Below are 14,280 nucleotides of genomic sequence, written 5' to 3' on the forward strand. Positions count from 1 at the left end.
AACAAGGCTTAGTGAGGTGCCTATTGTAAAGAATTATGGATCCAGGCTTGGCTGCCTACTTTGGGACAGGAGGCAGCAGATCAGGATATTACAGTGCATGTGGGGCTTCTTGAGATGAAACACCAAAGGCATTTTGCTGGTCCAGACTGAAGATTTTTTTACTTCTGTCTATACTTAGAGTGGCCCAAGTCACAACAGGCCCAGGCACACCACACACTCAGATTCAGTTCATGACTGTGCTTTGTCAGATTCAGAAACTACCTTCTACCAGTGATTGGATTTGGCAGATGTTTTCTGAAACTCTGTCACATGCTGAACACGCCAACCCTGCTGGCAGGTGCTGTTTTCCCTCCAGGACAGGTTTTGCAGCCTATGCAGAGCTTTGTGCCAAAGCAGACAGCCTGCAGTCCTGTGACTGCAGCAGAGATGTGCCTCAGGGGAGCCACAGGTAAGATGCTTTCCACCCCAGTCTTATCCATTTATTTTACTAGACAAATGGATTAACTAACTCTGAAGTACTAAAGGTCTCCTTGGGTAGCAAATTGCCCTTAGCTTCACTGGTTTCTATGAGAACTGACATTGCTCAGAAACTCCCCAGTTTTGCTCAGCACCTTGCAGCACTGTGTCCTAAAGGATTATCATGGGTGTGAACTGAATACAAACAAAGCAAGACCCATGACATTATGAAAATTCTATCAGAGATATGTCTTTTAAAGGTGTGACAGAAACAAATTCAATCCATTACAAAATGTGAGACAAAATTAGACACCTTGTCTTGACATTCACTTCTGTCAGAAAGATCAAACATGGGAAGAATAAATCTGTAGCTCATATTAACTAAGCTATGAGCATTTTGTTAATTAAAGAGACATATATGACCTTCCTCAGAGCCACATTGTCTGGTCTTGAACACCTCCAGGGATGGAGAATCCACAAACTCTTTGGGCAAATTATTCCAGTGCCTCACTACCCTTATATTACAGATTTTATTCCTAATATCTAATCAAAATCTACCCCCCTTCATCTTAGGGCCATTCCCCCTTGTCCTACCACTACAAGCCCTTGTAAAAAGTCCCTCTCCAGCCTTCTTGCAAGCTCCCTTTAGGTACCACAAGGCTGCATCGTAAGATTCTCCCAGAAATTTCCCTCTGCCTCTGACTGACAGAGACTGATCTACATAGCAAGATCTCATATAACTATGTTTTTATTCCTTTCACAAGGTAAAACAGGACAGTTACTAGTGTAGTCTGAAGAATTATAAATAATATAATAATAGCTTGAGGCAGTTCCCGATTTATTAGAGAATAAAAATAATTTTCAGGCTAATTTCTGAGGCAAAAAGCCTCAGAGTTTATTAGAGAAGGATAGGATTAGTACTGGTAAATTATCAAGAAGCAACCTCAAGCTATTACTAGGATGAAATTTTAATTAAATAATCAATCTCAAAGACATTAAGAAGACTTGCAAAAATGAGTCATCAGATTAGAAAGGAAAAGCTTAACACTTAGTTAAAAATCTAAGCCTATTTTTTGGCTTATTTTCTGTTGTGTATTTTCTGAGTGTATTTTCCTTTGCTTTCGTTCTCTTTATTCCATTCTCATTTCTCCACTCCTCAACTTCAGCCAAGCCCTTGCTGCCTCAGGAAAATGAAATATATTTGGAATGGATTATTCACAGAAAGTACTTTGTTCTAAACCTTCTCCTAAAGCTGTCTGCTTTCACCAGTATTCATGCAAAGAATCAGGGCAACAAGGTTTTCTAGTTCCTTCATAACACCATTTTTAGATATGTAAAATGAAAATTATATGAATATTCCTTCATTATTTATCAGCTGAGCTGGGACAGAAAGGCTAGATGATTTCCAAATAAGACAAAATACTGCCAACAAAGGAACACATCCACAAAGCACTGGTCACCTGTAGATCTCACAGTGCTGTAAAAAGAAAAATGAATATTATTAGTCTCAAACACCAGGCCAAAGCTGGAAGAACAAAGTGGGAACGTGGCTTTTTAAAAGTCATGCTGAACACTAGTGACAGCATCAGGAACAGGGTACTTGACTAAATCATCAGGCTAATTCTTCAGGTCCCATAACAAATGGCTTCTCCTGGCAAAAGTGCTACTTGCTTGGTAGAAAGGCTTAATAAAGGCCAATATTAATTTTATCTTCTCAAAAGAATGTAAAAAAATTGAAGAATGTGGCACCAAACATACATGTGTTACTTATTATTACATATTTCTCTCTTTCCCAAATATTTTGAGTATTCTAGATGAAAGGAGATGAAAGATCAGGAAATACCTTAACACTGGAAGCACAGGTTACAGCCAAGTAATGAGAAATTTCAGTGTCTCATAGGTATACTATGTACTGAGTACATGCATTACACAAAGGTGGCATTACAGTGAAACATCACCCTTTCTTTAATCCTCTCTCACTCAGCTCTCCCTCCAAATCCAAATATTGCTTCAGGAAAAGCTGGTATTGGTGTGCAACAATATCTGTACAACCTTCTTGTTTTGACTGTCCTGGACAATTCAGTTAAATATTACTGATGATGCACTTAAACAGAAATAAATACAGTTTATTTCTGGAATAAGTTATACTTGTGTTTTGAATGTTTATTTGCCTTTTTGCCCATTTTCAATTTTTAATCATGTGCAATGACACACTATTTTGAAAGGTTCTGCTAAACTAAATTTATTCCCTTCTCTGCATTCCATTAAATGAAAAATACTAAGAGATTTCTTGAAACTTTTTTTGAAAAAATTAGTATGTTTTGCCTGTGAAATTATATTAACTAAGGTGCCCAAAGATTTTTAATGCCCCAATGTTGTTTGAACTCCTAAATAGCTCCTGTAATTTATATCATGGATACTTTTGCTTATTTGGATAAAAAGTTATAAACTAGTTATGCTTTTTAAAATTATTATAAATTAATAGGAAAAAGGTAATATAAATAATGTTATAAATTATGAGGCAAAAAATATAATAAATTAATGGAGTATTAGCAAAACAGTACATAAAATGCTCTAGGTATGGCATAATTTTGTAATTAATACTGCTGGCATTCCACTTAACCAGGGCAATTTAATGCAATATATCTATGTTAAGTGCTAAATAGATTGCTGAGATTTGTACAGACTATAGTTTGAGACATTAATTGATTGCCAGAAGAAATGAATTAATGAATAAAAATGTTATTGCAGTCACCCTAGGAATGGTGTTGGAGCACTTGTTCTTGATCACAGCTGCCTTTCAGTTTGCATTGGTTTCTAGTTCCGTTCTGTACCTTCCTGGCCTAAGTCAGTTATGCAGCCATTGGTGGTGCTGGCCCCATTTTGCCTGAGGGCACCCACAGGAACTGTTCTGGAAGTGGATATAAGAGCACCTAGCTCCTAGCTGCCTTTTGGAAGGGTCTCAGGCCTTTCTCCTCTTCCACCCTTGGACCAGCAAAGAACTGGCATGTCCTGGGAGCTCTGGAGTTGCTGAATTTGTGTGGGTTGCTTGGTGCTGCTGAAGTCTGGCTGCTGCCCTGCACACCACTCACCCTGGGCACATGCAGTAGCTCAGCCTTGCACACACGCATTGCATTTGGTGCTCCCAGTGTACACAACTGTTTTCTTGCTCCTCTGCTGAACAGCAGTGAGCCCAATGCTTCCAACAGGTAACCAAGTTATTGTCTGTATAAAAGTCCATTGCCACATGAGCGTGCCATTTACACTGGTATTTATTGTTATAAAGCCACAGCTGCTCTGCACATGTGCAGTGGATTTATCATATGGGACAAGATAACCTGCAGTATGCAGTTCTCTCCTCTGTCAGACTGGGAAGTTACAAAATGTGCCACAGCTCCAGACTGAGCTTCATCTGAACTCAGTAACAAAACCTGCAGAGATTGTATACCCATCAAAATTATTTATTTTTTTTGTTTTAAAACAAAAGAAAGTAAACTGAAGCACTTGGCTAACATTAAGAGGTGAATAAAGGGCTTTAAGGGATGCAAAGAATTAAATGCATCTCTGCATCTATATAAAAAGTCTATGGGAATAAGTATCCATGTGTGCATAAAGCTACTCTATAGTTACATCTTAAAAACAAATTCATTTAAGAGCTCTATGAGGAAATCAACTTTGATTACCCCACATACAACCAATGAATGTCTGCTTATGCTATGGAAAAGAGAGCAACGTCCTAAGGATGTCTGAAAACACAGTACCCAACAACCAAGCCATTCATAAGCTATGCTAGGAAAGAGAAACGTACTGGAAAATGCAGTAAAGCCTCATTTCATACAAACTGCTTCTTGTGCAATACTCCTGTTCTTGAGCAATAGTTCTGACAGTAACAAGCAATCCACAGTATCCATTTAGCAATTTGAGCAAAGAAGACATAAAAGGAAATGGAAGTAGTCACATAAAATCATGTTTTTTCCAAAGTCTTTCAACTGCAAACTTCTAAGGTGATTTTCCCAGTTTTAAACCATGCTTTTTCTTCACTCTCCATGGCACAAGCCTTGGCTGAACCCAGCTAACTCAGGATTCCTTAGTGTGTGCACTCAATAACTTGCCCAACCATTGTTATTTTCACAAAGGGAACACCAGCTAGATAGTAGCAGTACTTCCTGCTATTTTTGCTGTTCTTTCACTCTTCTGACAGTTCATGTCTCAACCTTATCCTACTCCCTTTAATCTGCTTCCTTAGATCCTCACCACCCCATACTCTGTCAGACTTTCTGAATTTCATTGTGCAATTTCTTGTCCGTAATGTATTTATCTGATTTCCTATCTTGTAAGTCTTGTTCACACATTAAATGCCATCTGAGAATTCAGGCACGCTCAGAACTTTGCTCTTACTGGCAGGTTAATACCTATTCAGAAATTTTAAAATATCAAACAATACTTTGGTTTTAAGATACTCAGAGTTCAGTGTCATTTTTCATCCTGCACTTGAAACTGGATTTGTCAGTCAGCAAAGTGTTAGAGTACAACCTCTTACTTTACATATTGGACTCATAGGATTTAGTTTTGTGGCTAAACACCTGGATGCCATGTTGTAGTCCAGTGCTGAGGTTACCCTCCATGCCTGTACACCACTCTCAGTTTACATTGCTGAATGCCCCTTTTCCACCAAAGAAAATGAAAGCTATTGAGTTTTTCTTGAAAATCTGCTCTTTAACTCCAGCAGTCTCTCCCTTTTGCTTCTCACTGAATCAATCTTAGCTATTAGAAAACTTAGAAAATCTTAAGTGAGGAGTAACTGTGCAGTAAGCAGGAGGCAGTAAGCATGGGAGTTGGCACAGGGTAGGGAGGTAGGAATGCCAACTGCAGGAAGAATATATGTCATAAAGCCTGTGAATTATAGGAGAAGGGCATGAACCAGAAAAGCAAGAAAAAGGCAAGTTCTTCAGTCACCTCAAATAGTTGCTGCAGTTCTAGAGGAAGTGATTCTGTGACAACCCTTTCCTCACATGATCAGCACATGCAATTTGCAGCATTCCCTGAGGACCTCAGGGCCCCTCATTTCTTTCTCATTTAAGGGAACTGCACTATTTACATGTCATCCTCTCAACAGCCCAGATGGTATAATTATAGTATCTGGCGATAAAAGAATTCTTCTGGTAATATCTTTTTTTTGTCCCACTTTAGGGAAAAAAAGGTATTGGTTAGATTACCATTATTCTTGTGGAGTTGCATCTAAAGCTAAGCTTTAACTGCTCTACATAGAAAACAGAAACATCAGGCACCTCCAGAAGAAAGCTCTGAGATTTTAGATTATGAAGACAGCTTGTTTTAGCAGCATCTAGATAAGCATGTGCGAGTGACAGGGTACCCTCTGTGCTCTGCACACAAATTGTTGTAAGCAACTGTCTTTGCCTGAAAAACACACTTTTGACAACTGAATAAATCAGACAGCCAGATCATAATAGATATGGAATATTACTCCTGTTTTACACATGGGGGACTAAGGCAATTGCCTGAGGCCAGCAAGTTACTGTAACGCAGCTGGGAACTGAATCTTGTATCTTGAGTCCCATACAAATGCAAAAAAAATATTACCGTTCCTCTAAGAATCTCACCAAAAGATATTACGTAGCTATTTTTCTGCCTCTGTGGTGCAACAAAATATGCACCTGTAAAGATGGAGGGGGGGGGGAAAGGCTTATGGGAAACATTTATGAATAGCATAGTATCTCTATAATGTCATGATTTGGGGTTAATAATAAAAAAAAACCCCAACTTTTCAGAACTAGACTCAAAATTTTCCACATATCTTACACTAATATGTGTCTGGTAGCCTTAGATTCACATTACATACTGAGATTATTGACACTAAATGTTCAATTCATGTCTTTTCTCATTTAAAATGCTTTTCAGCTGTTCCTGTCATGCTTTTATGTACACAGCATGTGAAGTATTCTTATCACCCATATGCTGGCTTCTCTAGTATTTTAATAGATTTTGGAAAACCTGTTTAGGGCCTAAACCAAAGCTCAAAAATCACAAATATGCCCTAATATTCTAATGTTCTCTACATGCTACAGGTTAAAATTTTATGAAATCTCAACTAAAGAAAATATTGAGTGCATAGGGTTGAGCACACAAATTCTGTATCATATGATAGTCTTATCTTGTAGGTTTCAAGCACTGGCAGAAAAAAAAGGAACAAAATCCCCTATATTTTGCATTCTCTGCTTGTTCACTTTCTTGTCATAGGTTTCTTAACTGAAGGATGAATATTGGCTGAGGAAAAAACTTTTAAAATCCTGCTAAGTATAAAAAATTTGCAAGCTAGACCTAAGGGGTTTTCTATGTATTTCAATCAATCTTAAATATTTAAATTTTTCTATATTTTTCATCAATACAGACTTGGCACAGGAATGTACTTAAGATTCCAAATTACAAAAAGAGATCTAAGTACCTGTGAACATAGAGTCGTATCATTTGGCAAATATGTAGAGGACAATATAAATATAATTGAAAAGAGCACATTTTTTTCAGTATCATGAGGTGTTTACATGTTTCCTGAACAGATTTGGTTGTACAACATTTGGTAGCATATTACCATGGAGAAAGTTTGTTTAAGCATTACATTTTCAGACAGATAAAAGTATGAATTGATCTGCATATAATTATCAACAACCCCTTTTTATCCCCCCATACTCCTCTGTATTACACATATTCAAGGTGCATTATGGGATGTTCAATCCCTCTTTCCTTCCTGATACAAATAAAAGAAACAATATAGGTCCCTATAATGAACAAAAAAGTATTTAAACTCAGGAGAACACACTTGGTAAATAATAAGTTGTTAAAACTGATAGCCTGATCATTAGGTTTTGTAGATTTGTCAAAAAGCCTTTGGATGAATAAGAAATATGGTTGAAAACATTTCACTTTAAGAAAGAATTTGCTACTTCGCAACACATGAATGGTCTCACATTGCTTGTTTAATGCTGTGTTCCAGTGAAGACCTAACATATTTCTACTCCCACTGAATTAATTCAATCCAGTTTCTCACCTCAGATGTAGCTGAAGATAGTTTAAGCCATGTTTTATTTTACACCAAAATCTCCTAGGAGTGATTCCACAGTCACTTACCTAGCTTTACCATAAGTGGTAACTAGCAGTGATCAGTCCAGAAAGTTCTGACATAATGATTAAAGAATTTATTTACTCTTTTCATGAATTAGGATTAGTCACAGGCCAATTTGCAGAACTGCATGAATTCAGGAAAACTACTTTATGAGATTTATCATGAAATAAAGTTGCAGGTGAATTTCAATATATAAACATTAATGGGTATATAAGGGAAAAGAGTCATTAACTAGTGCAAAGTTCCCCACTGCTAAACTGAAATTTGTGGGGTTATAAAGCAAATTATATATTTATTTAATTAAAATCTTCTGTACTGGATCCCCTGGAAGCCCTCTGATTAATGCTCTGGTTCTCTCCTTCTTTACATCTATAATCTATATTCAAAGGCCCCTAACACCACAGAGTCTCTCTTCTAAGCTCCACAACTTGCTGCAATCAAACTGATCATCTGTAGCACCAGGCTGAAGAAGCTACACAGAGGTAGCCTGAACCTTTCTGCAACACGTGGGGTCTATCTCCAGACTTTGGGGTTTAGTTTTCATGACAGATAAGCAGCAACATCACAATCCTTTAAAATCTTTAAGAATAAATGGCATTAGTTTAGCACAGCATGAGTGCTAAACTCATGCCTATGATGGTCCAGAGTTTAAAGCCAGCAACCTTCAACCTTATAGAAAGAAGAAAACGAAAATATTAATTAGTTGCCACTAAATCAGTTTCTTGCGTTCCAATATGAATATCCTTAATTTCAGAAACAGATGAAGACATTTCTGATTTTCACACGTAAGTCAAAACAATGTCTTGCAAAATGCCTAAAGCATTACATGAAAGAGAACTCACATTTATTTTCAAAAATACTTTTGATTGCTGACAAACAGTTGTTTAGAGAGTTTTTGAGGCAAAAGTTGCACCTGGACTACCCTGCTTATGAAGTCTGATCAATGCTATTGTGACTTTGTACCTATTATACTCTCAATTTCTACACTATCCTGTAGCAGTACATTTGTTAATTTTACTATATTGAGTGAAAAAACCCCAATTTCCTAATCTTTGTCGAAATACATTATCTGAAAATTTAATTAGATGACCTTTCTTTGGCATAAGGAATAGAAAATTGTTATTGTTCACTATTAATTTTCCTTATGCCCTTCAATGATTTTAGTCTGCCAGCGCCTTCTAAAGAACAATTTTTCTTGAAGGTGAGCATTCTTAATTTACATTTTCCTTGGTTCAACTCTCTCTCACTATGATTTCTATAATCTTTCCATGTCTCTTTTCAGTTCTTTTTTTAAAAAGGGGATAAGTAACCAGTACTCCAGATGCAAGCATGATGCACATTTCTACAATGGTATAGTGATATTTTCAACTTTCTTTCCTAGTAATATATTTGTTCTTTACTATCTTTGAGATTAATTTTTTTTAATAGTACTAACCAAATGGATAGCCAAATCTATTTGAAGCAGTAGGAGACCACTATAACATAGTACCACTCTGTGCATGTACAGTATGTACTGATAAAGATAGGTCAACATTGTTTTCCAGCTCTTTTATCACCCAATTTGTTACTCTGCTCTGTAATTACTATTACACAATTAGGGTTTTAATTTTGATTATCTTCAGAAATTGTTTAGCACTAGCACATATATTTTTAAATGACTTTCTGAACAGCACAAGTACCACAACAGGCTTCTTTGTTACTTAACAAATACCTGCCTGTTGCTATGAAAGTTTAGTATTTCTATTATCTGTTTCTTAACTTTTAATGCAAGTAATCTATTGAAAGTTCTTCCCTCTACTTATGTACCAATTTAGTATCTTTTGAAGGCCAAGTACCTCGCTGGAAGCTTTATTATCCTTGACCACACTTCTAATTATACTTTCAAAAATGTAATGGATTTGTGGTGCATGAGTTTGCTTTGGAAAAGCTACACTGATATTGCTCAATACATCTATCTTAAATGTCTATTCTTCCTATTTTTTAAAATCAAGGACGAATTTCAGACTTGTTTACAGTTCCAAGCAGCTCTCCTAGAAGTATTCTTAATATTGATACCACATTTGTCCCCTTTCCTTTATGTGCCTACCCTTAACTTAAACAACAAAGTATTCACATTGTTAAGAATTTCATACTTGAGTTCCTTGAAAACCCTCGAATGAGTAAAATTTAGAGTGGGTGATTTATTGCTGTTTTATTGATCCAGTCAAAAGATCACTTTTATGACACTTCAACATAGGATATTTCTTGATTAATTAATTTCTTGATTAGGATATTTCTTGAGCAATGGATACTGGATCCAGCATGAAAAATTCTAACTTCTTCTGTAATAAACATAGATACAAAACACTTTCAACTTCTCTACTACTGCTTTATCGAACATCCAAGGGATCTTTTGCTGCTCTGCTATCTGCCAGCACTACTAGCACACTAGCAGCTTTCTGTCTGCTTGTGACATGTTTTAGAAATATGCATTAATGAAGACTTTAGTATATAGGTCTTAGAAATTGTTGTTTGGGTATTTTTTCCTTACTATTGTATTATGTCTTGCCTCCTATTTACTTCTGGGGGATGGACGGGGGAAGCTGAATTATTGTTTTATTATTTTATGTCTAGGAAGTTGTTCCTTCAAGTTTGGTAGGGGATTTTTTTTTAGCTTTAGAATTAATGCCAGAACTTAAGCTATTTTCTGGTTTGATCCTTTGGACAGAATCTGCATTTTAAAGATATCTTTTATTTCTAGCACTTTTCTTTATTCTGTTTTTTAACTACATGAGCTTCTTCCAGGCATCTTAAAAATCTTTTGATTGATGTAATAATCTGAATATGGTTATACTGCCTGCATAAAGCCTCCAGACATTTTGTAATTTTGACATCTCTTAACTACTTTCCTCTGTTCTATACAGCTTACCTTTTTCAATGTCATGTTACTGCAATGGAGTTTTAAAATTTTGCTTTGTACTGGTTCCCCAATGTTTTCATAAAAAAAAAAAAAGTACAAATATGTGCAAAAAATTCCAAGTGAAGTGGTAGATCAGGAAGTTGGTCAGCCAAAGGTTGGACATAAAGAGCAAAGCATACGTACTTTTGGTATGCTACGAGTACTACCAATATGATTTACCATTTGTGTTTTCAGAATGTATTTTATTTTTTGAAACTAGGTTCTTCACTCACCTGGAATAAAATTTGTGTACTCACCAAGAATCATATATATGAGACAAAATAAGGACAGCAGAGCTTCTCACAAAGTAAATGGCTAGATACTTCTTTCTCCCCTGAAAAATCTACTGTTTCTCATTGATTAACATTGCTTTCTGAGGTTAATGGCTTCTTTAAAAGCCCTTTTTAGTTCTTCTTTAGTTTCCCCTTTAAAAATAAGTATTCACCATTATTACTTTGATTAGTAGTAATAGTATTATGAAATATTGTATTATTGAAATACATATAGCATATTTAAAATCATACTTATCAAACTTTAACTAGCTATCTGATCTTCATGAGCAGTCAATCTTAGCACTATGATAAAAGTATTTTCTACCATAGTGTATTAGAATTTTTCAAGAAACTTCCATTAAAATCACAACAAACCAACAGCCCATTTTTCTACTAGTATTCTAAAAATCAACTGAAGTTATGGCTGTTTCTTATTTGTTGAATCACACTGCAGTTGAGAAATTAAGTCCTGAGAGATTGTGCTGTGTTTCCATAGCAATGACATCAAGTTATAAAACCAACTCTGAAGACAAGGTCCTGCTGTCAGATACATAGTGCTCATTTCCATGTATTAAAAAACAAACAAAACACACCCCCTCCTCAAAAAACAACAAACCGGTTGTCATTGTGTTGGTTCTATGGAGAGAAGAATACACCTCTGAGGTTTTAAAAAACATCTATTCTAACTAAATAAAAATGTTTAAATACTCTAAGTAGATACCAAATTTTTAAAAAAAGGTTGTTTCTTAAATGTGGTACATCAGCTCTGAATGCAATAGCAGGCATCAACATTATCTAATAAAACATTTATTTTTCTCCAATATGGATTTTAGTCGGCTAGTGTATACTTTTGCTGTATTATAATCTATGTTGAAAACAGTTTCATTTAACCATTTCTACAACCCTCTAGTTTTGAAAAGTTCAGAAGATTTTTACCCATATTTTAAGATAAAAGGCTGTAGGAGATGAACTTGAATACTCTGATTACTTCTGACTATCCACACAACTGCTAGGATAGAGAAGTGAGCCACTCTGGATCACACCATGAACACTGACAAGCACAGATCTGGGAACTGATTAAAACTGCTCTAGATTTTTTTCTATCCATACAAGGGCAGCTGCATTTTTCACAAAGAAATTAGAAAAAAATTGTGTGTGTGTTCATTTGCACACACATATTCTAAGATCTAAATTAATTTAACAAAACTCGCTCATTTTTGAATGTGCTAAGCCAGCTTTGAATAATACCAATAATGGAATATACAAAAGAGAATTCTCATCACTCGCCATAAGATCATCACACTGTATACACCTGTTACTTCTTTTTTGACTCCAGCTTAACAGACTGTAGCTTTCTATTTGAAAAATACTGAAACATTATGATAGCTACAAGATAACTTTACTCTGAATCTATCACTAAATTGGGTCAGTGAATTAATTTTTCAGATTTTTATTGCAGGGATCTTCTGAATATTCCATTAGTTTCACAGCTCACACATTTTATGTTGTTTAAAAATGTAACTAAACTGAAGTTTAAAAATGAAAGATATATGTGCTTTTTGTTGTGTCACTGTTTCCTCTATCTACACTGCCCAGCTGAAGAAAACAAACATAAATGTACTAGTCGTTCTTATTTATTGTTCACATAAAGAATGTTTAGAATATACATCCCATTTACTGTACGGAAAATGATCAGATTAGATGAACAGGTAATAAATACTTTTTCATTGTTATCTCCTTCTTCTTTCTCCTAAATTCACATAAAGTGACATGAAACACCTTGGAAGATATTTTATCTACTAAAATGCCAAAGTTTCTCAGAAGTCTCCTAGTAAAGTGTCCATTACAGGTGCCATAAGTTAGCAAGCATAGTCCCAGAAGGGATGGCCTTGCTGAGGGGTGCTTACAGTTTCCTCTGTGACCTGATAGAACCTAGCAGCTGGCCAGTTTGAATATGGACAATTCTTTAAGCCACTTAAAGTTGTGATCACCTCTGTGATCCACACTTAAGAATAGGCAAACTCCCCCCCAAGCTCTCTCTCGTTTCCGGCGCTGGGACAGGTGGCTGCGGGCCCCGTGTGGGGGGCCGCGGGCCCAGCCAAGCCCTGCTTGGGCCAGGCCGGGCCGGGCCACGGCCATCCTGAAGCCATGGACCTGTTCCAGCTGTGGAACCCCCCCACTGCCCTGCTGTGGGCAGCCAGAGCATCTCGGCTCTCCCCCCTCTCCACTTCGATAAGAAAAATTCAACATTCCAGCTGCAAAGCTGCAAGGCCGAGGTGAGATTAACCCTTTTTACTGCTGTGAAGAGCTGAAAACCTGAGGGAAGAGAGAGAGGAGATGCTTAAAGCTGAAATTCTGTTGTGAAGCTATGATATATCAGAGTATCCCGTTGTAATTCCATGAAGATATGGGGGGTGGAGTGTTCAGCTTGTAAGCAAAAGCACCTGCGCTGAGATAGGCAGATGCTGACGCAGCTGTAATTTCATGAGAAGTTTGGACAGGGAGAGATGGACCAGATGAGGACTTTTGCTCCAAACGGGAAAGGAGAAAACCTCAGTCCCTAGAGATGAACCTGATGAGGACTGTTGCTCCAAATGGGAAAGGAGAAAACCTCAGTTCGTAGAGATGCTCCCAGAGATAGTCCTAACAATGAAGATGATGAAGACCCTTTGCTCCCAGGGAAGGAGAAGGGCCTCTGGTTTTGTTTCTGAACGGCTCAACCTTAAAATTGTACCCCCAAAAAACTTCAAGAGTGGACCCTCAAAAGCAGTTCCAGGAAAAGCTGCAAGTAGGGGGAAGGGACTCACATGCAGGCAGAGAGACTCCTCTTCCTAAATGGACTGAACAATATTTGGAAGTGGGCGGCTGTCTCGTGATGTTTTCATAGCATGAGCAAGAAGAGACTTCTCTTTCTAAATGGACTGAACAAGGTTATTATGGCAGTGGTAACAGACTGAACATCTTAAGGGTTGTCTTTTCACATTGTCAGTAGGAGAAGGGAGGAAGGTGGGGGGGAGGAGGAGAGTTCTGAAGGTGGTATTTTTTTTTTTTTTTTCCTTCTTTTAGGTCTGTTAATAAACTTCTTTATATTCTTTCAAGTTTGGTGCCTGCTTTGCATTTCTCCTAATTCTTATCTCACAGCAGATAAACAGTAATGAGTATTTTGGACCAAACCACTACACTAAATTGGTGTTTCCGCCCGGTTACAAACCGAACCCACGACAACAGGTATGTGCATAAGTTCAAATTTCAAATAGACCTTGTGTTGATTACCTTTTGCATCTCCTGAGACAGAAAATTTTCAGGAAATTTTTGCACTGTGGAGCAAAACACCTTAACTATAGCAGAGTCACTTACAATGCGATACGCCAAAAGAAATATGAGGTGATTATACATTTTAAAATATATTTGACTTGACTACAGAAATACACAATACTATGTGTGTGAATTAGCTTTAATTTCTTTCATACCAGTGT

Source organism: Corvus cornix, chromosome 3, assembly GCF_000738735.6.
Source record: "Corvus cornix cornix isolate S_Up_H32 chromosome 3, ASM73873v5, whole genome shotgun sequence".
Taxonomy (NCBI): domain Eukaryota; kingdom Metazoa; phylum Chordata; class Aves; order Passeriformes; family Corvidae; genus Corvus; species Corvus cornix.